Source organism: Cynara cardunculus, unplaced genomic scaffold, assembly GCF_001531365.2.
Source record: "Cynara cardunculus var. scolymus isolate 2C unplaced genomic scaffold, CcrdV1 Un_Scaffold_5534, whole genome shotgun sequence".
Taxonomy (NCBI): domain Eukaryota; kingdom Viridiplantae; phylum Streptophyta; class Magnoliopsida; order Asterales; family Asteraceae; genus Cynara; species Cynara cardunculus.
In genome coordinates this window covers 14,058-20,523 of record NW_020202455.1, presented here as the reverse complement: position 1 = coordinate 20,523, position 6,466 = coordinate 14,058, and positions in this window count along the sequence as shown.

Here is a 6,466-nt window from a genome sequence, read left to right as displayed (position 1 = left end):
TGTCTCTCTCTCTCTCTCTATATATATATATATATGTATAATACTATATAATATATATATATATATAATATCTATACTGCATTAATAACCATTTAAACCAAAGTCTTAAGTACAAGCCTTTAAGCATAAGTTACAACCATTTTATGCAAGAATTTCAAAAAAATTCTTAATTACAACTCTTAAAGCATGATGTACAGGTTTTCTATGCATTGAATAAAACTACAATGGTCAAAACTTGCTTTCTTCTCTTCTCTTCCTTTTCAAGCATTTCCTTCTGCCAAGACCAGTTTGGGTAAGGTCAGAATGGATTTCTTCTGTTCTTCTTCCTGTGCGCCTTCTTCCTTTTCCAGTACACCAAAACCAATTCAGTATGCTCAGTTGCTGCAACCTTCTTCTATTCGACTTTGCTACAACACTCTATCAGGTATCATCTTCCCAAAGACAACTCTTCCACTTCGCTCCTATCAGACTTCTCTCCCAAATGATGATTCATAGATTAAGTTCCCAAGATGACGATTCAAAACTCCCAGTATCATTATTCCTCATGATTCAATTCCATGTATCAATATGGTTAGACTCCTCTACCGATTTCATTCGATGTAATTACTTTTTATCTTCCTTCTTCCTGTATCATATCATCTCATAGGGTTGTTCATCATCCGTCTTCTAGTTATTTTAACTAGGGTTCTGTTTGGTTTTAAAAAAGAATCAAAATGGGTTAGGGTTCTCAACTTTTATGCTTCCATTAAAGCTCGGAACCACTATTAGAGCTTCCATTTGAAGCGCTTGATTAACAATTGGATGTTTGATACTCTGCATTCTCACTTTTTATGTTTGTTTTTAATGTTGATATAGTTATAGCATACTCTGTCTTCTTGCTTTTATATATGTTATTAATGTTGTTTGGTTATATTGGTTGGATAGTTGCGAGAAATCAAGTAGGCGGTAGAGATGTTTCCAAACCACCTTGATTTATATGAAGATATTGGAACCAAGAAGACTTATTTTACAATATTATGATGATATATACTTGTATCATTTATACCGCTAGATAGAAAAGAGGTGAACAGGTAGGATCTTGTACAAGCGCATAGAATTGGTCTAAAAGTTTTTGAACTTCACTGTTGATTTTGAATCCATGAAATGAATGAACAATTTTTTGTTTTGTTAGGACTAAAATTGATCCGCATTATTCTAAAAGTTTTATCAAAGCAATCGGGGCCAAGGATGGAAGATCTGAAGATGTTGCTGTGCTAAAACGACTAAGTCTGGAAGAAGACTAGAGCCCCTATGGACGACCAGAGCCCCTATGGACGACCAGAGCCCCTATGGATGACCAGAGCCACTAGTTATATTGACCAGAGACTCTAGACTATAAGTCCTTTAGGACTAGAGCCCCTATGGATGACTAGAGCCTCTCGTTGTATTGACCAAAGACTCTGGACTCTAAGTCCTTCAGGACCAGAGGCCCTCTGGTTGGTCTATGCTCTGAATAACTATCTTCAGAATCTTGAAGGATGGTGTTGATCCCATTTTCGATAATGATTATTTCCTTGTTTATAGGATTTAGTTACCTTATTTATAGGATTCAGTTATCATGTAAATATCGCCTATATAAGAAGTGATACATGCATATAATAGAAGTGAGATGAATGATCAACACTTTGTAACACACGGATTTAAACACATCATATGAGAGTCGATTAGGGTTTTTGAGAGACTTTGTATTCAATAAAGAAAGCGGCGGCCAATTTCTATTCATCTTCTTCTACAAATCTCTCATTTTATWTTCCTGTTAAATTGTTCTACTGTCAGATCTGGGTTTAACAATTGGTATCAGAGCCAAATCGATTAACTTCTAACGATTCGATCTTTCTGCAGTAGATTCAATTTTCTTGAACAATACTCTTTCATGAACTGCTTCCTGTTCGACTGCAGTTTGGACCCAAAATTCATCGATTCATCATATGATTAAATGTTTTAATCAAATTCCTTTTAAGGGATTTGTTCTTGGATGAATATGAACCTATTTGGATATTAAAATTTGGTTTATTTGATGGAGTTTCTTGGAGTCAGTCGAACTTTTGAACCTTGATTTTGTCAGATCTACGCATAGGCGTTAAGAAGGAGTTCATGGTGCTCACAGCCTAAGGCAATGGGAGTTTTGTTTGTCAAACCTATACTTATCGCCCATATCTTGAGTATTTGTTCATCGTCTCTCCTTGTAAATCTGAATCTGTAAGAGCTTAAAGATTTATTTACCTGCAATCACCAATCCTATATGAATATGGCGATATTCCTTCATGTTTTTCTTTTAGAAGCATCAACACCAATACTGTCAATTTTCTTTGAATTGACCTGCTATTTCTTGAAGCCATAAAGCTTAATGTTAATTCTTCTCTCTAGTTCTCAATTCCAATGGTGTTTGCTTTGGTTATTCAAGTTATCTCCAATTGGATCAAGCTCTAAAGCTGAATTCCTACTCAACTTGCGGTTCAACAAAAGATTCTTTGTCATAAGACTGGTTGCACTGTTTTGTCAAGAAATTCACACATTTATTTATCCCTTAGTTGGATGAATTTGCTATTTTTGGGGTTGAGTGGCTATTCTGTGCTTCAAAGTATTTGTTGGGTTGTAGGCAGATTAAAGTTGCATTATGTGCAATCAGTGGTGCTGCATTCACATTGAATCTGATTTGGTCTAAGAGTTGAAAATGAAGATTAGAGAGCTACATTCAGGGGGGGAGCTTGAAGATTCCATGCATACCAAGCACACTAAAGCTTTATTGAAGAAAGCAGAGGGGAGAAGACATGAAGGCTTCATGAGGATGCTTGCTTCATAAAACTTTGGGGGGAGATTGTTAGGACCAAAATTGATCCTAATTATTCTAAAAGTTTTATCAAAGCAATCGGAGCCAAGGATGGAACATCTGAATATGCTGTTGTGCTAAAACGACTAAGTCTGGAAGAAGACTAGAGCCCCTATGGACGACCAGAGCCTCTAGTTTTATTGACCAGAGACTCTGGACTCTAAGTCCTTTAGGACCAGAGCCCCTATGGATGACCAGAGCCTCTCGTTGTATTGACCAAAAACTCTGGACTCTAAGTCCTTCAAGACCAGAGGCCCTCTGGTTGGTCTGGATGACTATCTTCAGAATCTTGAAGGATGGTGCTGATCCCATTTTTGATAATGATTATTTCCTTGTTTATAGGATTTAGTTACCTTATTTATAGGATTCAGTTATCATGTAAATATCGCCTATATAATAAGTGATATAGGCATAGAATAGAAGTGAGATGAATGATCAACACTTTGTAACACACAGATTCAGACACATCACATGAGAGTCGATTAGGGTTTTTGAGAGACTTTGTATTCAATAAAGAAAGCGGCGGCCAATTTCTATTCATCTTCTTCTACAAATCTCTCATTTTATATTCCTGTTAAATTGTTCTACTGTCAGATCTGGGTTTAACATGTTTTGAACTTCTTGATTTGTAATGTTTAAACAAAAGATGTCAAACTTCGAGGGAGCAGAAGTTCCTAGAGACAGGCAAGTCTATCCTTCTATCGGTTAAAAAAGTTAATTCTTTGTCATCTTTATTCTTAAATGAGCGATGATTCATGTGTCGAAAACTTTGGAAATCAATGTAATTTTATGAATTTGACTTCTATACCTTTTTATTGAATCTTCTTTACTGTTATTAAAGCTTGTGTCCGACATAAATTGGTTATCATGATCTGGTAATCAGCTTCTAAGTTTTGATTGTATTTTGTGTGAGATTTGAGTTATTATAGAAGTTGAATAGATCGTGGAGATCCTTAAATATCATCTTTCTTGGTTCCGCAACTACCATGTGTTGTCAGAACATGAGAGATCAAAACATGTTTTCAAATGGCATTTGGTTCCTTGATGTTCAACTGTTGCATTATGTTTCATCTTAATTTCTTTTTCTGCGACTACCATGTGTTGTCAGAACATGAGAGAGGTTACTTTTTGAAATATTAAAATAAGTACCTTTCATCTAATTCCTTTTTCTGGTTGCACCAAGGAAAAAGAAGTCCCTTTTTTTCCTAAATCTATATTGCTTAATTGCTTTTAGATAATCTTTGTTTTGATAAACCTGTTACTTGCAATTGTCTACGGTTATATCATATTCAGGCTTTTGTAGTAACAAGTTTCTCACTGGTTTTATTCTAATGGCAGCTCGTGGCCTACATAGAGGAACTGCTATATTTGGGAAAAGAACTTGGTCATTGACTCGGTTAATCTTACTACAATACCTCCATGCTTCATCTTCTTTCAGGTCAATTTTAGTTATCGACACCTATTGCATTTCCGTAATTTAATCCCCATGTTCATTATTCTTCTTAGAACGTATGTGTACATTATAGAACTACACATCAATGTACTAAAGTTCTTAAATGAGTACTAATTCCGGTCGGTGATCCTGCCTATGATAATGATGTTGAAAATGAGAAACTTGATCAGAATGCGGCTCCTGTGTAAAACCAACTCATTTGAATTCATTCAGGTAAAACAAAGAACATATTAAAGAATACATTAATGTTTGGATTAGAGAAAAGTGAACGTTTTAGTTTGAGTGAACAAGCTCTTGACAGAGTTGCATGTCTTTATGGAACTAATATAATCAGGTAGCCGTTAAAGTTCCCTTTTATAGACTCTTGGTGAAACATAACATAATCTTTGAGTTTCTAAATAAGGGTATGTGCTATCTTACTCAAAATAACATTTTTATAGTGTTTCCAAAGGGATCACGGGATACCTCAACGAATTTCAGACCACTCACTCAGTAATAGACCCAAGATCTTTGCCTAGCGGGTGCATCTTAAGGGTTCAAACGTATGAGGCTCAAGTTGTCTTTTAGAAAATAGGTCTAAAAACTTGACTGTCTGAGTAACAAGTAAATTTAGTAGATGTAAACCTCATCAAGCGTACACTCTTTTCAAGTTATTGAAAACTGCGAGGGTAAATCAATTTGTATAACGACAGGGTCACATAGCTCTTCTAATTAAAATAGAAGGTTGGTAGTGCTAAATTAATGATAACATTTATAGCGTAATGTGATCTACCGATTCCGTGTGAGGTGTGGTGGAAGAAAGGGCCCAGTTCATAAAGGTATTGTGTATGGATAGACCACAAACCAAGGTATTACTCAACTAAAATTTCAATGCAGGAAGAGGTCTGTTGCCGGGAGAAAATTGGGTGGTCTTAAGGTTCTCAACTCTTACTGGCTTAATGAGGTATGCATCTATTCTTAATATCTATAAAAATCTGTCTATTTGTTTTTCCTAGGAATATGCTCTTTTTGTCCCTTGAAGATCCTAATGGTTTGTGGTATCGTCAATTCACATGTAAGGATTATAATGCCCAAATCTGTATTTTTGCTTGCAAACTTTCCAAAAAAGGAATGTGCTAATATTTTATTTATATACTTGTCTTTATGTTGGTGAGAGGTTTCTGATTGGTGAGTGTCATTTTGTGTTCTTTTTTAGGGTTTTGTTCAATGGCCATAAATCCATGTGCTTGAGTTTAGGGCAAATTGCATCCTTGCGTTGGAAAAAGTAGGTACAAAGGCTTGTTACCTCAACCCTTGCCAAACTAAAGACCCTCAATGCACCAAGGTCGAGGGTTTTGAATAGGGAGGAACATGAAAGTTGTGGCAAGTTTCTGAAATAGTTATTTGTATTCTGAAGTGCACAACTTCTGAGAACAAGCAATTCAAGTTGCAGTTACAATTGATTGAAAACTTAGAGATGGTTCCATTCCAAAATAAATAAAGTTCAATTTGACACAATTTAATACATGTATTTAACTTATGTGTAATGACTAAATATCTAAAAAGACCCCTCAACAATGTAAAATAGATGAAATTTGTCGACCATAATCTGTGTTTATTTTTATCGTTTACTAATAAACTCAAAAATGCAAGTTTGGAGCGAGACTTCTGAAAAGGAATATATCACATATCACATTCTTTCAAGGGATGGAGGGAGTAAAATTGTTTTTTTAGAGTCAAAATTCAACTTAAAATTTGATAATTTTGTAATACTTGGAAACAAAAAACACATTGGATAGTTACATGTTGCAATTTTCATGGAATAAATAACATATATTTTCCTAGTATTGTCCTCAAATGGTTGTTACAACCTTAAGAGAGGGTTGGATAAAGAGAGCTGAATGTTTTGCTATGCTTACTGTTATAAGATGAGATTTTTGGTAAGGAACATATGTAATAAGAGTGTTCTTACATTTTTATAAAAGGAATATTTTCTCGTTTAAAGCTACAACTATATATAATGTTTCGGAATTGTGATTCACCTGCACTGCATCGCGCGGGTACACCACTAGTATATATACATGTATGTATGTATGTATGTATATATATATATATATGTGTGTGTGTGTGTATACAGTGTAGCATATATATATATATATATATAT